The 25,824-nt window shown below is 53.6% G+C and overlaps 2 pseudogenes; both read left to right on the forward strand.

The window, feature by feature from the left end:
- The first annotated feature begins 12,979 nt into the window (after positions 1-12,979).
- Positions 12,980-20,308, forward strand: LOC127489823 (potassium/sodium hyperpolarization-activated cyclic nucleotide-gated channel 2 pseudogene; annotated as a pseudogene).
- Positions 20,309-20,722: 414 nt separating this feature from the next.
- Positions 20,723-25,593, forward strand: LOC103345914 (serine/threonine-protein kinase LMTK3-like; annotated as a pseudogene).
- The last annotated feature ends 231 nt before the right edge of the window (positions 25,594-25,824 follow it).

Below are 25,824 nucleotides of genomic sequence, written 5' to 3' on the forward strand. Positions count from 1 at the left end.
TCAGGAAATTTGACCAAAGTCTCCCCACTACCAAGAGATGGAGAAGATCTTAGTTGAAATCAGATAAGTGTTGATAGGGGGCTTAGGTACATGGAGAACCTGACTTAGCCTGGGAATGAAGTTTGTGGCTTGTATTCAGTTTGTAGAAGTCAGAATTATAGCAGAGGACTTTCTCTTGGTAAACTTGCTTTTCTTGGGTTTCAAAGGAGTGTCTGTGATGTGCCCACATTTGTTCTAGTTACTTAAGGTAATGCAGAGAGCATCATGTGGGTCCTTGAAAAAGTTTGTGGAAAGAGGGATTTGTAAGGTTGTTTCACTGTGTGTGTGTGTGTGTATATATAGTATTATTCTTACCCATTCAACGATGATGATAGAAGACTTCGTCAATTTCTTGTTTTTGCTGCCGTGAAGCATACTGCAATAAATATTGTGGTGGACGTATCTCTCTGATACAATACGTTCATGTGTTTTGGGTTATAGCCAGTAGAGGGATTGCTCCATATCGTATGGCAAGTCTGTCTGGTTTTTTAAGAAATCTCCATACCGTTTTCCACAGCATCTGCACTAATTTACATTTTTACCACCTATGGGTAAGTTTTTCCCTTTTCCCACATCTTCCTCCTCATTGTGACTCTCCGTCCTTTGGGTTTTAGCCAGTATGTATGTATGATATCTCATTGTGGTTTGGATTTGCATTTCCCTGATAGCTGGTGATGTTGCGCATTTTTCCTGTATTTCTTGGCCATCTGTATATCGATGGGGAACTGTCTGTTGAGCTCCTTTGGCTACTTCATAACTGGATTGGTTGGGTTTTTTATTGGTGTTTTTTTAAAGTTGCAGATGTATTCCTGATATTAACCCTTTTCATATAGGTTGCTGACAAGTATCCTTTGGTCATTCTTGTGAATGTCTCTTCACTCTATGATGATTTCCTTCGCTGTGCAAAACTTTTAATTTCATTTGATCCTATTTGTTTGGTTTTGCTTTAGCTGCCTGGGCTTTGAGGGTCTTGTCTAAGAGTCATCCCCTATTCCAGTGTCTTGGAGCTTTCTTTGTATTTCCTTCAAAAAGCTTCACAGTCCTGGGTCATAGATTTAGGTCTCTGATCCATTTTGAGTTGATTTTCATATTTTGTTGGAGTTATGAATGTAATTTCAATCTTTGACACAAATACATCCATTTTTGGCAACACCACTTGTTGAAGAACTCCAATGGATGGTCTGAGACCTTTTGTAAAAATATGGTATTGAAGATATTTTGATTAATAGTGGAGCTCGCCTTGTTCTCTTCCATTGGTCTGTGTGTCACTTTTTATGCAAGTGCTATGATATTTTGTTTAGTGTCATTTGTAGAATGCTTTGAATCAGGTGTTGTGAGGTATCCAGGCTAAGTTTGTTTCACTTTTTGCTCAGAAACACCTTATCTATTCTGCATCTTCTGTGATTTTGTTTGAATTATAGGTTTGTGGTATATAATTCTGTAAAAAACGTCATTGGTGTTTTGATGAAAATTTAATTGAATCTTTAGGTAGCATTAGGCAAGGTAGAGATTTTAATTATACTGATTCTTCAAATCCACCAAAAGAGACATCTTTCCACTTTTGTGTCCTTGGTGATTTCGTTCATCAGTGTATGGTGATTTTCATTTAGAGCTCTTTGACTTCTTTGGTTAAATTTTTTCATAAACTTTTTATTTATGTGGTTATTGTCCTTGGGATACTTGTTGATTGCTCTGTCAGTGAGTTCATCATTAATGTATAAACACTGCTGCTTACACACTATGTTTATTCATAACCTGAAACTTCACTTAATTGTTTCACCAGTTCTAGCAGTGTTTTTGGTGGATTGTTTTAGTTTTTTTCTGGTACCATATCATGCCATCTGTAAGCTTTTAGAATTTCACTTTCTCTTTTATAATCTAGGTGCTGTTTATTTCTTTCTTCTTTCGTTCTCTTGTGAAAATTTACTGTACTGCATTCAGTAAGAATTTTAAAAGGGGATATCCTTGTGTTGTTACATGTTTGACCAAAATGCTTTCACTTTTTGCCCATCCAGCATGACATTGGCTGTTGAGCTGTGATACATAGCCTTTAAGATTTTGATGCCTATTCCTTTTATACCTACTTTGTGGAAGTTTTTTTTTTTTTTTATCATGAATGGGATTGGATCTTTCAGGTTATGTCTCTATCTAATGAGATAATAATGTGGGTTTTTTTAATAAAAACATTTATTTCATTTATTTCTAAGAATTCGAGAGAAAGCAGGCAATGTGTTTCACTTGGCTAATCCTCCACCTGTAATGCCGGCATCCCATATGGGCACCAGGTTCTATTCCCAGCTGCTCCTCTTCCAGTCCAGCTCTCTGCTGTGGCCCAGGAGGGCATTGAAGGATGGCCCAAGTGCTTGGGCACCTGCACCTGCATGGGAGAACAGGAGGTGGCAGCTGGCTCCTGGCTTTGGATTGGCGTAGCACTGCCATAGTGGCCATTTGGGAAGTGAACCAACAGAAGGAAAACCTTTGTCTCTGTCTCTCCCTCTCACTGTCTAACTCTGCCTGTCAAAAAAAATCAATAAAATAAAAAAAGAATTAGAGAGAAACAGAACAAGTGCAGGTGAACGAGATTGAGAGAGTATGAGAGTGAGAGAGGTCTTCCATTTGCCAGTACACTCCTGGAATGACCGTGATGGCCAAACTGAGCCAATATGAAGTCAGGATCCAGGACCTTCTTCTGGGTCTCCTATGTGGCTGCAGGGGCCCAAGGAATTGGGACATCCTCCACCACTTCCCCAGGCACATTAGGAGGGAGCTGGATTGGAAGTTGGGCAGCCAGAACACACACTGGCACCGACATGGAAAGACAGCACTGCATGCCATGGCTTTAACGTGCTGTAACACAGCACCAGGCCTGCTTGTCTGACTCCGGGCAGCAGCCCTGGCCACCGACTAGGCCAAGGATGCTGGGCAGGTATCCTCCATTCAGTACCCTGACCACGGGTAGTTTGTCAGAGCGCTACACCAACGGGACTGTCTGGGTGTCAGCCCAGAGGTCTAGAGAGCTCCATACTGCCCTGAGATTCTGGTGGGCTAGATGGGAATCGATGATGTCCATGGAGCATTTCTGATTGTGATAAGCACAGGGCCACAGTGCCATTTAGAGCTAAGGCTGCTTCCCCTGATTCATCAAGGTAGCTTGGCCTCCTCCACTGACACTGTGTTTCCTGGGAGGAAGGGGGAGGTGTTAGTTGGCTGGCACTTGCGTATTTAAGCTAACAGGACAGAGATGCCCAGGGGCTGCCTCAAAGGAGACGGGATCCCGTGACTTCCAGCAGCGTTCTCCCCCGAAATCCACAGGTTCGGAGTCAGTGGGGGTGGGCAGCGGCTCAGCCATGAAGAAGCCGAGAAGCGATGTCTGCCTCCCCTCCTCCCTCCCAGAAGATCTGGATGTGAAACTAACCCAGAGTGGACGCTGAAGCTCAGCTGCCAAGTAATCTCCCATTCCCGGAGAGTGCACAGCTTCCTGCTCAATGCCAGCTGGGCCTTCATCCTGGAGAGGAGCAACTGGTGAGTAGATGTGGCTGCCCCAGTAGTGCCATGTCTGGATGCACAAGGGGAAGGGAAGGGAAAGCCCGTTCCCTGGGGTTGGGCGGCCCAGGCTGACAGTGATGTGCCCTTACCCCGTGGCAAGGAGGGTCATGTGGGGCAGCCCCACAGGCATGGGGAGAAATGTAGGGGCCTGGTGGGCTTCAGTAGATTTGGAGAGCATGGAGACAGGGGTGGATAGGATGTTGGGGAATGAGTTCCCCCGGGCTCTGTAGAGAATTAGGGGCCAAAGAACATGGTAATAGGGAAAGACTTGGGTATCCAGGAAATGGGAGGGAGACCTGGAGGAAAAGTGTGTGCTGTCGAGTCAGAGTACAAAACCCAAGAAGTCTGGTTTGGAGAGACGTGTTAATAAAAGTTTGGGTTTTAGATTTCGGGCCTAAGAATGACGGGATGGAGGTATTTAGTGTGGTGTGAGTGGAGGGTTAGATTTCATGGAAGAACCTGGGGCATGCAAGGAGTTGGGAGCTGAAATCAGGTAATTTCTGTATATTGCCACTCTGTGATATAGACAGGGAAATGGAAGGAGTGTATGGAGGAGGTCCGGTGACTTTCAGTAGAGTTGTAATAGGGAGGAGCTTGTAGGTCTACTGGTAGGACTGGTGGAGTCTCCGAGTGTTAGACCTGGGACAGCATCTGGGCAAAAACCTTAGGAAATGTGAGGGTAAGAAAATGGTGATGGGTGTGGTGTGGTCTTTCTTAGGGACTGTGGTATGGGTGCATGGTCAATCAGGAAACTTTGACAAAGGTCTCTGGAATACCAGGGATGGGAGAGGATTATCTGGGAGAAAACTGGGTTGGTGTTGTGCTTAGGAAGACAAGAACCTGATCAAGCCTGGACTGAAATTTGAGGCTTGAGGTCAGCTTATAGAAGTCTGAATTTGGGCAGAGGACTCTCTCTTGGTAAAGGTGTATTTCTTGTCTTTCAAAGATGTTTCTGTTATGTGCCAGCATTTATTCTAGTTATTTAATGTAATGCAGGGGCCAATGTGAGGTACTTTGAAAAGTTTGTGGAAAGAAGCAGTTGTGAGTTTGTTGTCTTTCAAGACATTTTGATAAACTGCGCACAGCTTTGTTGTGGTATATGTTTTCCATATCCTTCTAGGCAGCTCTGTGTGAAAGCTTCTGCTTTCATGGAGTGTTTGTTCTGATTGCTGTTTGGGGGCTGGGGATGACTGGAGTCCTGCAGGACTTTACCAGGTAGGAGTTCTTGAAATAATCTTCCCCTTATGTAGGAATGTATACTTTGTAGTACTTCCTATTCCTCATGTGTTTTTTTATACCATCTCTGATGTTTCCATTTGCTTTTATGAGCCATTATACCTTGTCTTATTTCACACTGTTACATTTATTAGGAATGCAAATTCTTCCTTAGGTTTTTCTTTTCAATGCAGTGTTATTTTTGAGTAACACTTATGCAGAATTATATAGTTTTATACTCTCACTTTATAGTTTATTTCTACAGAAAGATTTTCAAACTTACATTTTTATAAGTCATGTTTTCCTTGTACAGAATTTTGCGAACATGCACATTTTACATTTTTAATTTTACTGCAATTTGAGTGCTTACCTATTTTATGTAAATCTCCATCAAAGATTAATACATCCTAGTAGATGTATTTGTTTTTTAGGTTAACAAAATTCTTCAATATGTTCTATAGAACAATTATGAATCAACATTCCCTTCTTTCTGCTCTCCTTCCAACGCTGTCTCTCCCAGTGTACCTCTTCCTTTCTTTCTCCATTTGTTCCTCCCTTCCTTACTTTCATCCATTTTGGACAGTTTCTATATTTGCATTTTAGTTAAAAAAGCTAAATTCTTTACCAAGTTAGAAGTGTTGTAGAGAGGCAGAGAGAGTGAGTGAGAGGTTTCAATCCACTGGTTAACTCCCTGGAAGGTCCAAATGGCCAGAGGTGCACTGATCCGAAGCCAGGAGCCAGGAGCTTCCTCAGGGTCTTCTAGTGCAGGTGTAGGGGCCCAAGGACTTGGGCCATCTTCCGCTGCTTTCCCAGGCCATAGCAGAGAGCTGGATCAGAAGTCGACCAGCTGGGACTTGAAACCGGCACCCATATGGATGCCGGCACTGCAGGAGGCATCCTTACTCGTGATGCCACAGCACCAGTTTATACTCCATTTCTGATCCAACTCCATGCTAATGCACCAAAGCAGGAGAGAGCAGCCCAAGTGCTTGTGACTTTGCACCCATGTGGGGGACCTGGAAATGTGAACCAGCAGATGGAAGATCTCTCCTTCTTTCTCACTCTCTGTATGTAACAATGTCTTTGTAAAAAACAAAATAGATCTTCTAAAAATAAGGAAAGATTAGAAACCCTCATTTATAGGGAATATAAGTAACAAGTATAATCAGTTGAATGGAAAAATGACCATTTTATTTATACACCCTAAATTTAAAGTAATCACAGATCATTAAAACTATACTAACGTAACATTCTTTTTTCTTTTTAAAATTTAAATTTTAAAATTTACTTTTACTTACTTAAAAGACAAAATTACTGAAAGAGGTGTAGAGATAGAGGGAGAAGTCTTCACTCTGCTGTTTCATTTCCCAAATTGCCACATGGCTAGAAATGAGCCAGTCGCAAGTTATGAACGAGGAGCCTCTTCTGGGTCTCCCACATGGGTGCAGGGGCCCAAGGACTTGGGCCATTTTCTACTGCTTTCCCAGTCCATAGCAGAGAGCTAGATCAGAAGAGGAGCAGTGGAGTCTAGATCCTGTGCCCATGTGGGATGCCCACCTTTCAAGCCTGGGCTTTAACACACTGCCACACAGCCCCTGCCCCTTCAATTATTTTTAAAATGAATGAAAAGAGAACATATTTCATGCATTGTGTAGGTACAGTTCTAAGAATAAACCCAGGATTTCTGCTCTCCCCCTTGCCCCTCCTTCCTTTCCTCTTTTCATCTATTTTTCATGATATGATTATAATCCATGTAATATTCAGGGTAACCATAATATTCATAGGTAAAAGGTAGAAAGAATAAAGTTCCACCAGAGAAGTATGATGATCTTTTATTTTAGGACATTAAATTAAAAAAAATTAGTTTTCTTGAGATGTATTGTTACAGAGAGAGGGAGGCATAGAGTTAGAGGTCTTCCATAAATATGGGTTCATTCCACAGATGGCCACAATGTCTGGAGGTGGCCCAGTGCAAAGCCAGGAACCAAGAGTTTCTTCCATCTTTCCCCACTATGTTGCAGGGGCCCAAGCCTTTGGGCCATCTTCCATTGCTTTCTCAGGCCATCAGCAAGGAAGAGGATTGGAAGTGGAGCAGCTGGACTTAAACTGGTGCCCATATGGGATGCCGGCAACACAATGGATGCTTAACCCACTATGCCACAGTTCCGGCCCCAGTGTTCCGTTCTTAACCACTGGTTTGTCCAGGTTATCAAACAGTGTTTTCTAGGAGTATATTTGCAGCAATAGTGATACACATTGGCATTTTTTTTTGGTTTTTGTGTTTTGAATTTTTCAAAAAGTTAACTTTCACATGTAAGGTAATACATGTGGTATTTTTCTTTTTCTGGCTGATTTCTCTAAGATGAAGTCCTCCAGTAGCTCCATTTTGATGCACTTGATAAAATTTCATTATTTTTAAGTCCTGAATAACATTTGATCGTCAATCTATACCATGTTTTCCTTAGTAATTCATCTGATGATGGAAATCTTGGTTTAATCCATGTTTATTCCTTGTGGCTGCTGTGAACCGTATTGCAATCAACATGGTGGTGGTGGTATCTCTTTTTTTTTGGACAGGCAGAGTTAGACAATAAGAGAGAGACAGAGGAAGGTCTTCCTTTCTGTTGGTTTACCCTCCAAATGGCCACTACGGCTGGTGCGCTGCACCGATCCAAAGTGAGGAGCCAGGAGCTTCTTCCTGGTGTCCCATGAAGGTGCAGGGCCCAAGGACCTGGGCCATCCTCCACTGCCTTCCCAGGCCACAGCAGAGAGCTGGACTGGAAGAGGAGCAACCGGGACAGAATCTGGCACCCCAACTGGGACTAGAACCTGCGGTGCCGGTGCCGCAGGTGGAGGATTAACCAAGTGAGCCGTGGCACTGGCCAATCTCTCTTATTTTTTTGTAAGAGGAGAGAGTTTTATCAGTTCTGTTGTCATACTCTCATGCTCACCTTCTCTGCTCCAAGGAGACCAGTTGCAGAGCTCTAGCCCCAGTGAGTGTTGTATTCGTCCACACTGCCACAAGAACACACAAAGCATCAGTGCAGTTCACAGTGTGAGCCTGGATCCTGCAGCAATGACTCTCACCAGAGAATCAGGGCAACCTGAGCATGTGGAGCAGCCCAGAATGACTGCTCAGGGACCCGGCCACACCCTGCACCCTTCCATGCAGCCACAGTGTTTTCACAATCCCAGCACACAAGGCTCCCGCAGTCAAAACCACCCAGACCCCTGTCAGTTCTCCCAGCCAGACTCAGGCGTCTCATCTCAGCTGGTTGCTGGGTACATGGACAGAAGCTGAACAGCTGCTAAGTATGTCCAAAATGGTTCCCGCCATACCTCAGCTAGTTACAGGATACTGATGCAGGGTGGCTCAGGGAGATAGAAACATATGCCCCCCCTTTTTTCTTCTAGGTGGCAGGTACACTGTCTCCCACAGGGCTCCAAGCCAAACTCATTCCAGGCTGTTCCCTCAGCTTTATCGCCAGTGGCTTGGGCTACTTCAGTGATCTCAGCTCACTCTCCAAAGCTGGTGTTGATGCTCTTGGCCACTTGGTTACTGAGTTCTGTGTGTCCACACCCTCCACACAGATCCAGTGTCCTCTACTTTGCATGGAGTGTCCTCTGAAGTTTTTTCCCTTTCTTGAGATTGCAATCTCCACTTTTTTCCCCTCTTAAAACTATCTTCTAGACTAGAGCAATGAGCTCCCTCTCTATTCTGCCATCTTAAAATCTTTTATCTGGATTGCCTATTAGGTGCCCTATTAGTAACCACAGCTCAGTGAGCATATATGGTGTTTCTCCTTTTGGGACAGCCTACCTAAGTCATTGGCTAGAGAATTTAATCTGTTTACATTCAAAATTATTACTGACTGATGAGAGCTAACCCTGTCATTTGGTGGATTGAATACTGATTATTCCTTCTGTATAATACTGAATACTGATTATACTTCCTGAAGTTGGCAGTGTCATGTGCTTTCGTGATGCTTACTTCTAATGTATGGCCTCCTGCAGAATTCCCTGTAAGACTGGTCTGATTCTCAGTTTTTGCTTACCTGAAAAATACCAATTTTTGTCCTTCACTTTTAAAGGACAAAATTTGGCTGATATAATCTTGGTTGGTAGTTTTTTCCCTTATAATCTTGAATATATTGTCTCACTCTGTTCCTGCCTGTGGGATGTCTGCAGGGAGGTCTGAAGTTAATCTAATTGATTTTCCCTTATGTGTAACTGTTGCTGTTCTCTTACTGTTTTTAGCATTCTCTTCTTATCCTTTACTTTTGATAGTTTGACTACAAGATGCCTTGGGTAAGATCTTCTTTTGAATGAGTCAGCTTGGGATTCTTTGAGCTTCTTCTATCAGGATGTCCACGTCTCATGAAAGACCTGTGTAATTGCCAATAATTATTTCATTTAGTAGGTTCTCAAAGCTTTTTTCAATTTCTTCTCCTTTTGGGACCTCTTGCTTCTTCAGGACATATTTACATTGTATTGTTTCCTACATTGTAGAAAAACCATCCTGTACAAGTAGTTGTGAAGTAAAATTATTGCAACTGTATATTAAAATGATGTAGTTAACTACCAGATATTTCTGTACATGTTCCAATATAGCAGGTTTGTATTGAGAGATGCCAATGGGTGGATTAAAGAGATACTTAGGAAGTGAAATTACCAAGATTTGGTAATGCCTCTCTCCCCTGCCTTTTTACAAAAGACTTGAACATAAATCGCCCTCCCTGAAAATTTAATTTGGAGTGGCCCATTCATATCTCCAGTCTGTTCCATTCATTTTCTTTGATGCCCTAAAGAATTCTCATTCAGTGACTTAGCATTATTTTTCAGTCATCCTTTTTACTTCTGTTAGTTTCTCAGCAGATTTTGTGATTTGTCATTACAATTCCTCTCATGCGATATGTCCATTCCATTGTCATTTTCATCTTCCACTTCCTCATTGACAAAACCCAACTTAAACAAAAGTCATAGTTCAGTCTCTGTGCCTGCTCTGAGCAGCTCAACGTGTCTACAGCCAATGCCACACAGTAAGTCCATTGCTTGATTACTTTGCATTGGGGAAGGCTTGTGCTCTGTGTAGACTGAAACATGGAAATGTTAAGTATTGTTGCTGATGAACATGAAACCTTCTCTACTCTTGGTTAAAATGTAAGCTGTCTGGGTGGCTGTTGTGCAGTCAGTTAAGCCACAGCTTGGAATGCCTTCATTTCACACAAGAGTGTCTGTGATCAAGTACCATGACCAACAAGTATTCTGCAATAAAACTGCTGTTCCACACCACTAGGACCTGCTATTTATGGTCCGGCCTAACTATCTCCCTTATACTGGCATTATTTTTACATAGAAACCGAGATGGTAGGGTCAGAGGAAAACTCTACTACTCGAAGGATGGAAGAAAGCATCAGGGTTTTCAATGAAGAGCTCCCCCTCCCTCTTGAGGGCAGCATTCAGTGATTCTTTGTATTGGAGTGATGACATTTTGAAGTTCATGACTCACATTGGATAGGATGCAGATCTTGAGTTTTCTGAAATAGGACCTTCTGCAGCCTCAGCAAAGAGTTCTTCAGTGGGGGAACTGGGGTCTTCATGTCATGTTTCCCCCTCTGAAACCCCAAGGAGGAAAGGGAAAGTTTGGCTGGTTGGCTTCTGGAGAAGACAAGTAGTTGTAGACAAGTAAGTAACCCTTGTGGGAAATAATCCTCACTGGTCCATTCAAGAGGTGATCTTGCACTCAGCATGTGCAGTGAAAGCAAGACATTATGATCAGTCATGCAAGATTAGGTGTCTGATGAACAGGCATACCCCAGCAGTTAAAGCAAGGATTTATATCTCAGCACACAGGTCCCTCCCCTGGTTTCTTATTGGCTCATTTCTGTGGGTCCTCCTGGACTCCCCTAAGTTACAAAGTTACCTTCCTCCTTTCTTCTGTGTGTTTTCATTTCCCCTTGTCAGTTGCTTACTCCACAACATCTTGTTTGCTTGGTGAATTTTGCTACATCTGCAAGTCAGTTAACAGTAATTGTCTGTTCTGGGTTGAAAATGTACCTCTATTTTTTGACACCCTATCCACAGGATGCTCTCCCTATGTTCAGTATTGTATCCCATCACACACTTGACCCCAATGTTTGGCAGTCCTTTCTGGACTGTACATGGTCTGTCCCATGAACAGTTACAGTAGGAGAAGGAATAGGTCACTGCATTTTTCCTTTGTGTACTTGGTAACTCTGCTGCTCTGTGGTTACTCATGTGAGGAAATATAAAGTGTGACAGTTATAGGGTCTAGGTTATGAGTCTTCATCTAACCAGAATCCTGCATTGGAGTGGGATCTCTGACATCCCACCCATCCCCAGTCTCAGTTCTTAGGAATTACACACATTGTGCTGATCCTGCCCTGTTTCTCTTCTGTTTCTGTGCAGGTAACAGCACTGTCCCTCGTGCCCTCATAGCTAGATTGCCAAGCAGCTGTTTGGAAGCAAGTCTTCCCACTACACCAGCCCTGCACATTGTGTGTCCTCTATAGGCACCATAGATTGGAAATGAATCCTGGTGCCTGGCTAGCAAGACAGCAGTGGCCAGTGAGACATGACAAGATCTCAGAAGGAGAGTATATGTGTGAACTTATCCTCAGGCTCCTCTGTACCCTAGCTTTACTGCAAACACACAGGTAAAGTATAAATGGTGTCCACCTCAGAAATGAATCGCATTCTGAGGCTTTTTACTCATTCTCCTTCTAGTGCTTGGCTTACAGAGTGGGTATAGAATGATGGAGTTACATACATGTGTGTTACTTTCTGAGTGCATCCTTTAATTCTCCCTGCCTAGGGCATCATTGCTCTTCAAGGGCAGGGGAAAAACCACCTCAGATCATATATTTATATCTTCTCTTCTCCCTGAAAACTTTGTAACTCTCAGAATCTTCTAGAATCCAGGCACAGACATTCATGGATACTCTATCTTTTCAGTAGGCAAGAGATTTTAGAAAGGGAAGCAGTTCTCCTGCCCTGCACCTATTTTCACTGCACAAAAGTCAGTCATATCAAGTGTACAAGTTTAGTAACTGGAGGCCACTGGTGGGCTGCAGCCCAATTCCAAAAGAAAGACAATTATTTTTTTTGGAAACAGACAGCGTCCAAACTAAAATAATGCAGATACAGTAGCCTGTCAATAGAGTCCTTAATATTTTTCCTAATCCTTTTTATCCTTGGAGTTGGTGCTTTCTCATGTAAAGAACCTACAGAATCATAGACTTAATGCTGACTTAAGTTGGCTTTCCCAAATATCAAATATCAGGCATTATCTGTAGTTGAGGACCTTCATGAGTTTGAAGATCATGTCATTTTACATGGAGCCTTCTCTGTAAGGATAAGACACAGGGATTTGTCCTTTGCTAAAATGTTCAGTGGTGTAGCAGTAGAAAGGGGGGTCTGCCACTGTAGCACAGTGAGCTAAGCTGCTGTCTGCAGTGCCTGCAACCCTATATGGGCTCTGGTTTGAGTCCCAACTGTACTGTTTCTGATCCAGCTCCCTGCTGAAGGCCTGGGAAAGCAGTGGGAGATGGCACAAGTTCTTGTTCCACTGCACCCCCTTGGGACATCCAGAGGATGCTTCTGGCTCCTGAGTGGGGCCTGGCCTAGTCCTGGGTATTGCAGCCATTTGGGGAGTACATTGAATATCTGTCTCTCTCTCCCCCTCTCCTTCTCTCTCTCTCTCTCTCTCTCTCTCTCAAACTGCATTTCAAATAAATTTTAAAAAGTTCTTACTAGAAGAAAGATCACATAAGTTCCCTATCATCCTCTTTTTTTAAAAGATTTTTTTATTTTTTACTTGAGAGAGTTACACATAGGGTAGGCGGGGGGGGGGGGATGTCTTCCATCCGCTGGGTCACTCCCCAATTGGCCACAATGGCCAGAACTGTGCCAATCTGAAGCCAGGAGCCAGGAGTCTCCTCCAGGTCTCCCACACTGGTGCAGGGGCCCAAGGACTTGGGCCATATTCTACTGCTTTCCTAGGCCATAGCAGAGAGCTGGATTGGAAGTGGAGCAGCTGGGACTAGAACCGGCGCCCATATGGGATGCCGGCACTTCAGGCCAGGGTAATAATCTGCTGTGCCACAGTGCTGGTCCTCAATTTCCCCTCGGCTGCCTCCGCGGGCCCAAGGCTGCGTAACCTTGGGCGTCCGACCCCGCGGCCTCAGTTTCCTCCGCCAGAGCACAGCGAGCGGGCAGGGGGTGCAGGCAGAGGCGGGGCGACCCCCCCCAACCTCGGCCCCGCCATCGAGACTCCGCGCCCCTCCCTCGGGCTCAGGCCCGGGCCAGCGGTGACGGCGGCTGCTCCGCTCCCTGCTTGTGCCGCCTCGCTAAGGACGCGCGCGGGGGCGGCGGGCAGCCCGGGGAGAGTCCAGAGTCTGGGCGAGACCCCTGCACCGCCTCCAGCGCCCCCCCCCCCCCCAAGCAGCAGCTGCCCGCGCCGCCCCCTTGACCCCGCACCCCCAGCGGAGCCCGCCCGGCCCGGGCCCACGGCCCCCAGGGCAGCGCACGAAGGCGGCTCACCCGCCCGGCTCTGTAGCCGGGACAGCTGGTGCGACGGCTCGGGCACCCCCGGCGTGGCTAGCGCGGCCAAGGGCAGCCCGCATGGCTAGTGCGGGCGCGGCGACCCGCAGTACAGCCCCGCGGGGCCCTAGGGCCCGGCGCGCGGCCCCAAGGTGGTGTTCTCGTGCAGCGGGGCGACCGCAGGCGCGGGGCCAGCGGCGGAGGCGGGCAGCGAGGAGACAGGCCGGCCGGGGAACCGCGCAGCAGCCCGGCAAGCTTCATGTAGCGCCAACTGGGCGTGCTCCTGCAGCCGGGCGTCAACAAGTTCTCGCTGCGCATGTTCAGCAGCCAGATGGCGGTGGAGTGCGAGCAAGAGCGCATGAAGTCCGCGGGGGCCTGGATCATCCACCAGCCCGGCGACTTCAGCTAGTGCGCCGGTCGTCCTCGGGGGGCACCCTCTCCCCCTGTCACAGGACGCGGCGGCAGAGCCCGGGGCTGTGCGCTGGGGAGGAGTGGAGGGCAACCCGGCCTTCGAGGAGGAGGAAGGGCGGGCGGGCGGGGATGGGGTTAAGTGGGGCCCGCGAGCCTGAGAGGGGGCGGGGCTCGGCGTCTCCGGGAGCCACGGGAGCTGTGCAGGGTGAAGGTGGGCATGTAGCCACCGAGGCGTGAGCGGGTCGTGCGCGTCCAGGCACCGGGCAGGGTCCAGGGCCGGGCCGCTGTGGGTGGACTCCTCTCTCCCCGGGCGCCGGAGCGAGATGAACGTGAGCTGGGCCTCGGGCGCGGGGCTCCGGGGAACACGGGCCCAGTGGTGCAGGAGGCATGCACCGGGTGTGTCCGGGCTGCTTGCGAGTGCGGGGTGAGTGGGGCGCCTCTGGGGCCCTCCTGGCCTGCGCTCAGGGAGTGGGAGACTAAAGCACCGTGGACAGCGCCCAGGCCCGCCGTGCCCTCTGCCCTGGCAGTCCTCGCCCGAGCCTGGGCCCACAGAGCCCAGATTCTCCTGCTCCCGGAGGCCCCCTACCCAGGCCTGCAGAGCAGGGTCTGTGAGAACTTCTGGTTCCCGATCCCTCCCCACCCTCAGTGCTTGAGAACTGCAGACTCTGGGGTCCAGGGCCGTGGAACAAAGTCCGGTTCCCAGCGGTGCAGTCAGACCCCGCCAGCAGCCTGAACTTGCCAACCCCTGTCTAGCTCGGGAAAGCTCAGGAGGGTCGGCTCAGTGATCCCGTGTTTGATGCAAGACGGTCAGGAGCCATGGGCTTCCTGCTCTTGGCCCAGGCCCAGTGCCATCTGGTCACAGGGCTGCGTCTCCCCTCCAGTCCAGTTGCCTCCAGCATGACCGCCCCACCCCCAGCAGGACGCCTATGGGTGGGGAGCGGGTACAGGGCTGAGGCTGGGCACTGAGTCAGTGGTCCCTTCCTTGGGCAGTAAGAGGTCTTGGACTTTCTGCTGCTGGGGGCAGCTGTCCCCAGGGTGGGTGGGAGATGCTGTGGGTGGCGAGGGCTCTTCAACTGCTGTGACCAAGTGAGGGGCCAGCCAGACAGATGAATCGTCCCTGGGGGATGGGGGGGGCAACATGAGACCCAGTGGCCACATTATTATTTTTTTAAGATTAACCAATTAATTAATTTGAAAGGCAGAGTTACAGAGATAAAGGTCTTCCATCTGCTGGTTTACTCCCTAGTTGGCCAAAGCTGGGGCTGGATCAGGTTGAAGACAAGAGCTGCTTCCAGGTCTCCATGTGGATGCAGGGACCCAAGCACTTGGGCTACCCTCCACTGCTTTCCCAGGCCATAGCAGGGAGCTGTATCAGAAGTGGAGCAGCTGCGACTCAAACCAGTGCTCATGTGGGGCGCTGGCTCTGATTAGCCACATTTTAAAAAGGGACCTAAAAGTTTCCCAGCAAAGTCGCTGGGGCCTCAGGCCCTGCTGTGGTCACCATGTGCCCCCAGACTCTGGGATCCCAGAGAGACACAGCCACACTGCGGGCACCCGGCTTAATTCAGAACATTGACTTCTGCCATGGTGTGGTAGGTGCACGGCAGGGCAGGGGCCCTCTCCAGGCCTGTGGGGAATGGGACAGACCCAGGGACAGGCAGTGGACAGCATGAGTGCCAGGGGCTGCTGGACCTGAGTGGGACCAAAGCAAACACTGAAGTTCATTCTCCTATGGACTTGGACAAGTACCTGTGTGTGCTCATGCATGTGTCTGTGTCTCATGTGTCCCTCTGTGTCTGTGTGTCCATCTGTGTGGGGTGCTGGCCAGGGTCCTCTCCATGTCCCCTTCACGTTGTTCTTTCTTCCTCACGGGGCCCATCCCAGGCCGGTGCTGTCCCCTCCTCGAGCATGAAGTTTGCTTCCTGCCCCCGATTCCTCTTCAATAAACCGGCCTGAGCCCACCTAGGACCCTTGAGGACCCCTGCTTGCCAAGCTGGGGATGCTGCTGTTCTGGTTCCAGGGGCAGGAGGTCCCGGGCAGAGTTGGGCAGGTGGAAGGAGGGGTCCCAGGCAGAGGACACTCGAGGAGAAGGGAGCTTGGGCTAGATGGTATGGTGGCAGCTGCGCTGACTCTGAGGGTCCTGCTGGCCTCTGGCAGGCCTCCTTCTGGGTAGGGGAAGGTCCTGGCCCCAGCTCTGCCCACCCTGCAGCTCTGCGTGGGCCTCTTCCAGTCCACAGCACATATGTGCCATGCTGCTGAAAGACAGGGGGCGGGGGCCACATCCTCCAGTCCCCCACGGTGGCTGCTGGGTGGCCATGGCAGGGGTCAGTCACCAGCCTCTCCTAGGGAGTGTGGGAGGAGGGATCAGGGTGGCTGGGGTTCCTCCTCCCCTGTTTCTTCCCCAACTCCCTGCTTGGGAAACTTGCCCTACTGTGACCTAGGGGTCCCTGCTCAGCTTCCTGCTGCCCAGCCTCTGGCCCTCACCCCACATCCAGCCATCCCAGGGCACCTGAGCCGCAGCCCTGCGCCCCCCCACCCCTGACTGTGGTGCCCCAGGATGGTCTCATCGCTGCTGCTGCCCTAGACTTCTCTGGCCAGTGAGCGTCCCTGGCAGGGGAGCTGGCATCTCTGTTTCTTAATCTGTGACACCTGCTGTGCAGCCCCAGCTTAGAGCCTAATCCCTCTAATCCCTCCAGGATTTACTCCCTGATTCCTGGCTGCCTCCTGCTCCATTCCAACCTCACACCCCGCGGGGAGGACCTGGTCTCCATGCTGGGGTCTCAGCAGGAGCTGAGGACCCCTGGGGCTGAGCAGCAGAGCTGCAAGCTGACCCCTCACGGCCTGATGCGCCTCAGTTTCCCCTCCGTCACCCGAGCTGGTGTCTGATCAGCCAGGTGCCATGGGGCCAGATGACCTTTGGGGTCAGGGAGCTCCCAAGGCCAGACGGTGACCCAGGGGTCTGAGCAGGAAAGTGGCTGGTCCAGGCTGCACATTGGGGGTGGAAGTGAGGGCTGGGTCTTCCCAACATCGCAGGTGCTTCCCCATGGCCCTATCTCTGGGACCAGAAGCCTCTGCCCCCACCCCCACAGTGCCCAGGTCACTGGTGGGCAGTGGCCAGCCCGGGCCAGCCTGAGTTGGGCCCTGGCCAGCCTCTGGCTCTCGCGGACAGAGCTGCTATGCATGCCTGGGTGTAAATTGCTTTTTAATGTTTTTCTCTTCCTTTTGGATGATTTCCTCAGGATCCGACCCCGAGGTAGATGCCAGGCACCACTTGGGCCATGCTGGGGAGGGGCGGGGCCTGCGGGAGCTCTTGCCCGGGACAACATCCGGGCTTCCTCTGCCTGCATTGAGCTAGGGCGGTGGGTTCAGGCCCAGCCCTTCTCATGGTTGCCTGCTCAGCCACGGGACCGCTGACCTGGGCGGACTCTGCTCCACCCCCAAGCTCCTATGAAGCTCCTCAGCCTCCCCATCAGTGCTACCATGAAGCCCCCGACCTTCTTCCCCCAACCCCAAATCCCGTGTGGAGCCCCTGACCCTCTCCACCCCCCCGGAGAGTCCCTGACCCCCCCACCAGTGCTCCTGGAGAGTTCCTGACCCCCACCACCAGTGCTCCCGGAGAGTCCCAGACCCCCCACCAGTGCTCCCGGAGAGTCCCTGATCCGCCACCACCAGTGTTCCCATGAAGCTTCACACCCTCTGTCTCTCGGTTCTAGGCCCGCAAACCGCTGCGTGGTTTGAAAACGACTCGGTTGCCAACTTAGTCTGCTTTACTTAAAAACTATTTGACCTAAACGGGGAGGCTGACAGGTGTTCCCCAGAGGCTGGGACCTGCAGAGAGGGAGGATGCGGGCGTCCCAGGCTCCTCGCAACAGGACCAGCAGTTTGGGGCAGGGCATGGAAGGCAGGGCCGCTGGGAGCTGGCCCTGGAAGTAGGTGGGGCCACTGGGGCGGGCTTTGGAGGGGTGGGGCTGGGGCGGGGCCTAACCTGAGTGTGTCCCTGGCTTCCTGGCGTTCGGGCCCAGTGGGGGAAGCCAGACCGGCAGGACTTGGACCTCGAACGCTGGGAGCCTTCTGCCCTCCTGGGTGCCCGGTGGGCGTCTTTTTATGTGGGAAAGACTGACACTGCACACTGGCCCAGAGCCGTGGGGCTGTAACTACACTGAGACGGGCTGGGCGGGAGGGGGTGGTTGCGATGGAGGCGAGGGTCCCTTGGTGCCGGACATGGGAGCTTGCAGGGGGCCAGGCGGCCAGGCCAGCAGGCTGCAGCGGGGGAGCGGGGGCCGGCACAGAGGGCTGGCAGCCTGGCCGGCGCTGGGCCAAGATGGTTCTCTGGAGACGTCTCCCTGTGCAAGTGAAGCCTTTCGTGCAAGGGCTCCCGCAGGCCCAGGTGTGCTGGCCTCCGACAGCGGGTGTTCAGCGTATGGCCCCCCAGCAAGAGGCGTGGGAGAGGAGCAGCCTGGGCTGCAGGTGGAGCTCAGACCCATGGTGCTCCTCCTCCTCTTGCGGCCCTGTCTCCTTGCTGTTTGGAAGCGGGTAGCTTTTTTCTTTTTAATTTCTCAGGCTTTGTTTTTTAAAAAGTTTTACCTATTTTCACTTTACTTGAAAGGCAGAGAAAGGGAGACCACCTCATCCCTTGGTTCACTCCTGAAATGCCCCCAACAGCCAGCCCCGTGCCACACGCCCGCCCCGTGGATTTTTTTTTTAAAGATTTATTTATTTGAAAGTTACACACAGAGAGAAGGAGAGGCAGAGAGAGAGAGAGAGGTCTTCCATCCACTGGTTCACTCCCCAGTTGACCACAGTGGCCAGAGCTGTCTCAATCCAAAGCCAGGAACCTGAAGCTTCTTCAAGGTCTCCCATGTGGGTGCCGGGACCCAAGGACTTGGGCCATCTTCTACTGCTATCCCAGGCCATAGCAGAGAGCTGGATCAGAAGTGGAGCAGCCAGGATTCGAACCGGTGTCCATATGGGATGTTGGCACTGCAGGCGGTGGCTTTACCCACTATGCCACAGCACCAGCCCCTTCATGGCCTGTCTTGATTACTCGGGGCCCCAGTGGGAAAGACGTGGTCAGGGTGCGGTGAGGCACTGGAGCAGAGCAGGATGGCAGACATGGGGGCTGTGACACAGCCGTGGGTTCCTTGACCTGGGCAGGACACTCGTGTGAACAGAACCTGGCCCGTGAACCTGTGCAGAAACTGAAAACCCAAAGCTGTGGAGGTGGAGCCCCAGGAGGAGTTTAGGCAGATGATGCTGGGGGGCAGGACCCAGGAGGGGCTGGCTGGCTGCCAGGCACACACTCCTCCCATGCTCACTGTCCACTGTATTGTTGGCAGACACTGGGGCCCCTGGGGTTGAACCCTGAACCCCAAGCCACCAGCCGGAGGGAAGCTTCTCCCAGCCAGGCAGCCTGTCATGTGCTGTCCCTTGTGAGCACGTCCCTGGTACGCAGGCTCCTGTCCTGGCCTGTCAGCAGAGTGACCGCCCCGGCTCTGGGAGGACACTTGGTGTCCTCCCTGGGGGACTGATGGTGTTTTCCCCATTGCCAACAGGCCTGTGCTCATCCCTGCCAGGTGCTTTCTCCCAGCCTGCCATCTGCCCGGGGATGTGGGGCCTCTTCTGCCCCCAGGTGGAGTCCTGGGGTTGACCTTGGGCTGTCGGAACACTGCCCATCGTTCCTGTCCCTGCGGCTGCCAGAGCCAATGCCAGACCTTGCCAAGTCCCATGGGCCTCAGCCTCTCACCTCTCTCCACACCTTGGACTGGCACCCTTGGCCCTGGCTCCAGACGGGCTGGGTCCATCTGCACCAGCGCCATCTGAGCCAGCGCCCAGGGCCCTCCCCACCCCCACTCCTGGGGGCAGCTCTCCTTCAGACCTTGTGATATTCTGTGTGCACTGAGTGCCCTTGGCCTTGGTGAGGTCCAGAGGTGGTTAGCGCTGTGGTGGTGGTGGGGGGGTGTTCAGCTCCCACCCTTGATGTTGTGCTGGGGTGGTCAGCACCGGCAGGGGAGCAGAGGCCCCGCCTTGGTGAGGTCCAGACGTGGTCAGCACTGCGGGGGCGGGGGACTCCCCATCCTTGGTTGTCCAGGCACGCAGGCCCGGGCCTTCCTCCGCAGGTTCTACGGGACTTCACCATGCTGCTGCTCATGGTGGGCAACCTGATCAACATCCCCAGGGCATCACCTTCTTCAGGAGGAGACCACTGCCCCCTGGATCATCTTCAATGTGGTCTCTGACACCTTCTTCCTACTGGACCTGGTGCTCAACTTCCGCATGGGCATCGTGGTGGAGGACAACACAGAGATCATCCTGGACCCTGAAAAGATCAAGCGCAGGTACCTGCGCACGTGGTTCTTGATGGTCTTCATGTCCTCCATCCCCGTGGACTACATCTTCCTCATCGTGGAGAAGGGCATCGACTCTGAGGTCTACAAGATGGCGTGCGCCCTGCGCATCATGAGCTTCACCAAGATCCTCAGCCTGCTGCACCTACTGTGGCTGTCATGGCTACATCCACCAGTGGGAGGAGGTGTAGGGCGGGGCCTCGGGGCGGGGCCTTGCAGCACCAGTGGGAGGAGGGGCTGGGCGGGGCCTCGTGGTGGTGGGGCGTGTACTCAAACCAGTGGAAAGAGGTTTGCGGCAGGGTCTGTGCAACACCAGTGGGAGGTGTGGGGAGGGGCCTCGGGTGGAGCCTCGTGAAGGCGGGGCCTGTGCCCTCACCAGGTGAGGAGGTGAGGGGCGGGGCCTATGCACGCACTAGTGGGAGGTGGGGGCGGGGCCTGGGCACACACCAGTGGGAGGAGGTGAGGGTGGGGCTCTGATCAGGCAGGGGCTATGAGGGGCACACTGGCAGGGGTGGGAAGGAGGCAGTGGTGGCCCCAGCTACAGAGGCAGGCTTCTGGCTGTAGGAATGGAGCCATGAGGGCCCCCAGCCAGGGTCTTGACCTTGATGAGGACCAGGGTGAGGCAGGGCCAGGGTGTTGGGGAAGCTGAGGTTAGAAGGGGGACCAGGGACAGTCCCCTCGTCCTGTAGTCCCGCCTCCAGCCCTGGATCCAAAGGGACCCCACTCCCACCATGCCTCGCAGGGCTGGGAGTCAAGGGCACCAGGGTAGCCTGGGAGGTGGCGGGGCGGGACCGAATGTGAGGCCTGCGGCGCCCCGGCACCTCTTGTCCAGTTCCTGCTTCGGGATGATGGCTTCCCCGGGGCTGATCCCAATGAGGTGCTCAGGATCGCTGAGAGCAGCCGCGGCCTGAACCTCCAGTGCTGTGGGAGATGGCTCGGCGGGGGGCGGGCTGGGGCGGGGCGGCGCAGCGCCACCTGGCAGCCCGCGTCCACGCCCCCGGGCCCCCATGCCAATCCTTCCGATCCCGTCTACAAGGCGCTGTCCACACCCAGCGTGCTGCCCGTCATCAGTGCCCGCAGCCCCTCAGTGAGCAGCGAGTACTACATGCGCCTGTAGGAGCGCGGCTCCCACCCGGAGCCCCTCTTCCCCAATGATTGGGACCCTCTGGACCCAGGCGTGCCTGCCCCTCAGGCCCCTCCCGTGGTCCCCCAGCTAGTGTCCAAGACTTGGCCTCCCCCTTCTTCCGGTGCCTCGGCCCTTCCCGGCCCAGTCCTCTGCATCAGGCAGCTTCCTGCTGAGCAGCTGAGTTCCCAGGGGCTGGGGCGCGGGGGAGACGCTGGCGGGAGACCTTGCCGAGGTGCTGGGGGAGTGAGGAGGAGGAGGGCAGCTCTCTCGCGAGGACAGCAGCACCCTTGGGGGGAAGCCTCAGCCGCGAGGGCCCCTGCCGTGCCCCTGTGCAGCCACAAGGGGGCCTCCTGCTCCTGCCTGCCGCTGGAGCCTCATTAAGTTGTGGGCGGTTGGCCATTGGCAGTTGGAGGGGACACCCTGCTGTTGGCTGTCCCCACCCCCTACCTAGGACGACTCCTCCCTGCGGGCAGAACAGCGCTCCCTGGCCGACCTCCCCCAGCCCTTCTGTGTTTCTGGACCTCCTCATGAAAGCAGCAGCCCCCAGTACCCCGAGCGGGGGCCACCTCCAGCTCCTCGACCCCCCTCCGCCCCCGCCGCCGCCGCTACCACCTCCCCAGGCACCCGCGGACCTGGCTGCGTCCCCCGAACCCCCCCCCCATGGCCAGTCCCAGCTCAGGCCCGTCCTCTGGGGTTCCCAAGCCAGGGGACAGCGGCTACGAGACCGAGACCCTTTTCTTCCCCTGAGGGAGTCTTTCCCAGGTGAGGGGCGGCCGAGGAGGAGGGAGGGGTCCCTCTGCCAGGGGCTCCCCTGAGCCACCCGACCCAGGAGCGCCCCGGCCGCCCGCAGACCCGGGTCCCTTCCCGCTCGTGGGGTCCCAGAAGAAGCTGACCTTCGTAGTTCAAGTGAGCACAGAGCAGCTGCTGATGTCCCTGCGGGAGGACTTGACAAGGAACCTCCTAGGGGACAAGGGGCGGACACCCCGGGAGGCAGGACCCAGGAAGGCCGGGAGAGGCCCCGGGAACAGAGAGAAAGCCCCGGGGCCTGAACATGGACCTGCCAGCCTTGGGCAGCGGGAAGAGAGCCCCAAGCCTGAGGCTTCCCGTGAACGGGGCGACAGCACTGGAGAGCGGGGGACAGAGAGTCCCCGATGAGGGGAAGGAGGCGGCGGCGAATGGGGGCCCAGGGTCCCTCTAGAGAGCAGAGAAAGCACTGGAGAATAGGGAGCTGACGCCCCCAAGGAGGGAGGAGAAAGCGTCAGAGAATGGGGGCCCGAGACTGCCCAGGAACGAAGAAGCCACCAGAGACTAGGCGCGGGGAGCCCCAGGACCTGGGAGAAGATGGAGAATAGGGACCAGATTCGGAGCACTCGCCGGAGAGAGCCCCCACAGCAGGCATGGCGGCTTCACCCCAGAGCAGCGCGGGGACGGCCCTGGCCCCCTTGGCCCAGCCACCAGGAATGGGACGCTGAAACCGGGACCTAGAGGAGAGCCCACAAGACTAGGGGGAGGGGCGCCGAGAGCTCCCGGGGCCGGGAGGCTGGACCTCGAGAGTGGGAGCCGGGCCCCAGTGGGCACGCGGACGGTGTGGACGCAAAGGTCAGATGAGTAGAGAGCAGGAGGCCTCCGCAGCGGCAGCAGCCGCGGTCCCCAGAAGCACAGCTGAGGAGGCCGGAGCCAGCGCCCCCTAGAGCCAGGCCAGAGGTGGTGTCAGAGGGAGAGCCCGGATCCCAGACAGCAAGGCCTGGACAGTGCACCCAGTGGAGACGGGACCCCTCCCAAGCCTCAGACGAAGAGCCCCGGGATGCCATGGTCCGGCAGGGGGAAGCATGGATACTTGGACTTGGGACCCCCACAGCGGAACAGCCAGCAGATCAAAGGTGAGGAGGCCTAGAGGAGTTCAGGTGGTGGCCCTCGTTTTTTTTTTGGGGGGGGAGCAGAGCCTGGAGGCCGGGCAGGCCGGGCATGGCAGACCCAAAAGCCACAACTACCCTGGCTCAGTCCTGCTCTAGCTCTGCCGCCTGGGGCGCATGTTCTTCCTGTTGCATGCCTCAGTTTCTCCATCTGCTGGGACAGATGGCCAGGACAGTGCCTCTCTCCCAGGGCTGTGGTTAAAGGAGATGAACTAGAGCATGCAAAGCCCACCTGCTTCAGCCACTGCCACTCCCACATGTCAGGGGCTGCAGCTCAGCTGCCCACAGGGGCCAGACAGCATAGGGACAAGGACGGGGCCAGCTCGGCTCCAGAGAAACCGCCCAGTCCCGAGGGGCAGCTCCTTCTCAGGAAGCCCACCTCCGCTCTTTCCTCCTTTTAAGCCAGAGTGCTGTTTGTTTTCCCCATGGCTGCAGCCAACTCAGAGGCAGCACATCCTGGGCCTTGTGGGCCTCTGGGGGAAACTGTAGGGGGCTCAGGTGTCTGCCCACTGTGCCAGCCTCGAGGTGGGAGTGGGGAGTGTGCCAGGCACCGAGCTGCCAGCTGCGTCGGCCCTGGTGAGCTGGGGCACAGCAGTGCCTTCCCTGGAAAGGCAGTTGTGCTAAGGACGCAGGAGAGTTTCGCCCCTGGGGGACTGTGTCAGAGGAGACAGAGGCCCCCATCTAGAGGTGAACATGGGGGAGGTGGCCCCCAGAATCCCTGGGAGGCGATGGCGGCTCCTGTCTGTCCTGGGGGCGCCTGGGCTCTCCTCTCCAGGTGAGCCTGTGGCTGGAGGGTGAGAGCCAGGAAGGGGCTGGGCACAGGCCTCTGTCTCCTCTGCACCTTCACCAGGCCACAGTGGGCAGCGTGGGGCCAGCTGTGTTGTCAAAAGCTGGAGCAGCTGCAGACCTGGGTGGGCAGAGGCTGGTGCTGGCCTATTTTTTCCTACTGGGTGAACTCCTATGCATTCTCCGAGACCTTACCCACAGTTCCATTCCCTGGGAGGCCTTCCTGATTTCTAAGGGCCGTCACCCCAATTTTTCTCTGGGGTCCCCCAAGCCCCTGTTGCTCCTCCTGTATGGCACCCCCAGGACCCCAACACCCTGAGGTGGTCATCAGGAAAGGTGGACAGAAGCCATACACAACCCAGGGGAGGGCGTCCAGGTGTCGGGTCAAGGGCACTGAGTTGGGCACCAACAAGGTGCATCTGCCAAGGAGCAGAAGGTCAGGAGTGAGGGGACAGTGACCTGCTCTGCATCCATGCTCCCCCCCCCAACCTGGAACCTCATCTTGTCCCCATCTTGCCCCTACAGGCCCGCAGTTCATTTATGCACTGATGGAGGACTGAGTAGCCCTGTTCATTGGCAGTGAGGACACAGGTGGATCTGATTGGCCAGGGACAATTGGCAAGTGGGTAGGGCGGGCTTGGGATTTGAAGCCGGGTTTCCTCCTGTGGGGACCTGAGACCAGGGGCTGCTAGGACAGGGGAGGGGCCTACAGACCGTTGGACAGCCCAGCTTTGGCATCTGAGAGCCAGTGTCACTGTGGGCACCATTCATCCATTAACTTCACAGGTACTGACTGAGCCCTCCCAGGAGTTCAGCTCTATCTCTGTCTCCCTGCCACCATGAGAGGGTCTGGGGGCTTGAAAAGCCCCCAGCTGGTGGAGAAGCAGGGCTTGCCCTAGGAAAGCAAGTTCCTGGCAGGTGCATGGGTTCAGAGGTGAGAGGAATGGGGGGATGACGCCTGTGGCCAAAGAGAGGTACAGGACAGAGAGACTGAGGGCCCCTGGACAGAGCGCTGGCTGCTGCTGGGAGCTGTAGCTAGGGAGTGGGGGCTGGGGGCTTACTGGAACACAGCCAGACCTGGGGGCCTGCCTCAGTCTCTGGTTCAAAGGGCTCACTGTATCTGTCCCCTAGCAGCCAAGCTCTTGCGGCTCTCACTGGCACTGCCACCGCTTGTGCTCATGCAGTTCCCAGGCCTGGGCTGCGGTAGCCCCCATGGCAGGTCACAAATGCCAGGGCAGCTTGCGGGGAGGCCAGCGGGGTGGGGTCCTCAGGGCCAGCAGAGGACAGGGAGGATGAGGACAAGGACTAGGAGGGGGACACAGTGGCAGTGACAGTGGGTGTGGTACAGGGCCGCATGGCCCTGGGACATTGTGGGCAGCCCTGGTGCCTGTGGTGGTGAGCAGTGCCGTTGTGGACAGGGCCTGCCAATGCAGGGGCTGCTCAAGTCTCTGCGTGCAGCCAATGAGCCCGAGGACAGGGCTCTGGAGGGGAAGTGCAAGATGGTCTCCTTCCACGGGGACCTGACCTTCTGCCTCTTCCACCAGGTGGGGAACCTGGAAAGCAGGGGATTGAATTTCAAGTGAGGTTATTGTACTTTTTTCATCCTTTAGCAGTAAATACTGAAACATCTACAAAATAAATGATATAGTATGTCATACTTGCTTACTTGCTTTCAAATACTACTTTTTTTTTTAAAAAAAATTTATTTTACAGGTAGAGCTATAGACAGTGAGAGAGAGAGAGAGAGAGACAAAGAGATAGGTCTTCCTTCCATTGGTTCACTCCCAAAATGGCCACCATGGCTGGCGCTGCGCTGATCCGAAGCCAGGAGCCAGGTGCTTCCTCCTGGTCTCCCATGCAGGTGCAGGGGCCCAAGCACTTG

This window comes from Oryctolagus cuniculus, chromosome 19 (genome assembly GCF_964237555.1).
Source record: "Oryctolagus cuniculus chromosome 19, mOryCun1.1, whole genome shotgun sequence".
NCBI lineage: Eukaryota > Metazoa > Chordata > Mammalia > Lagomorpha > Leporidae > Oryctolagus > Oryctolagus cuniculus.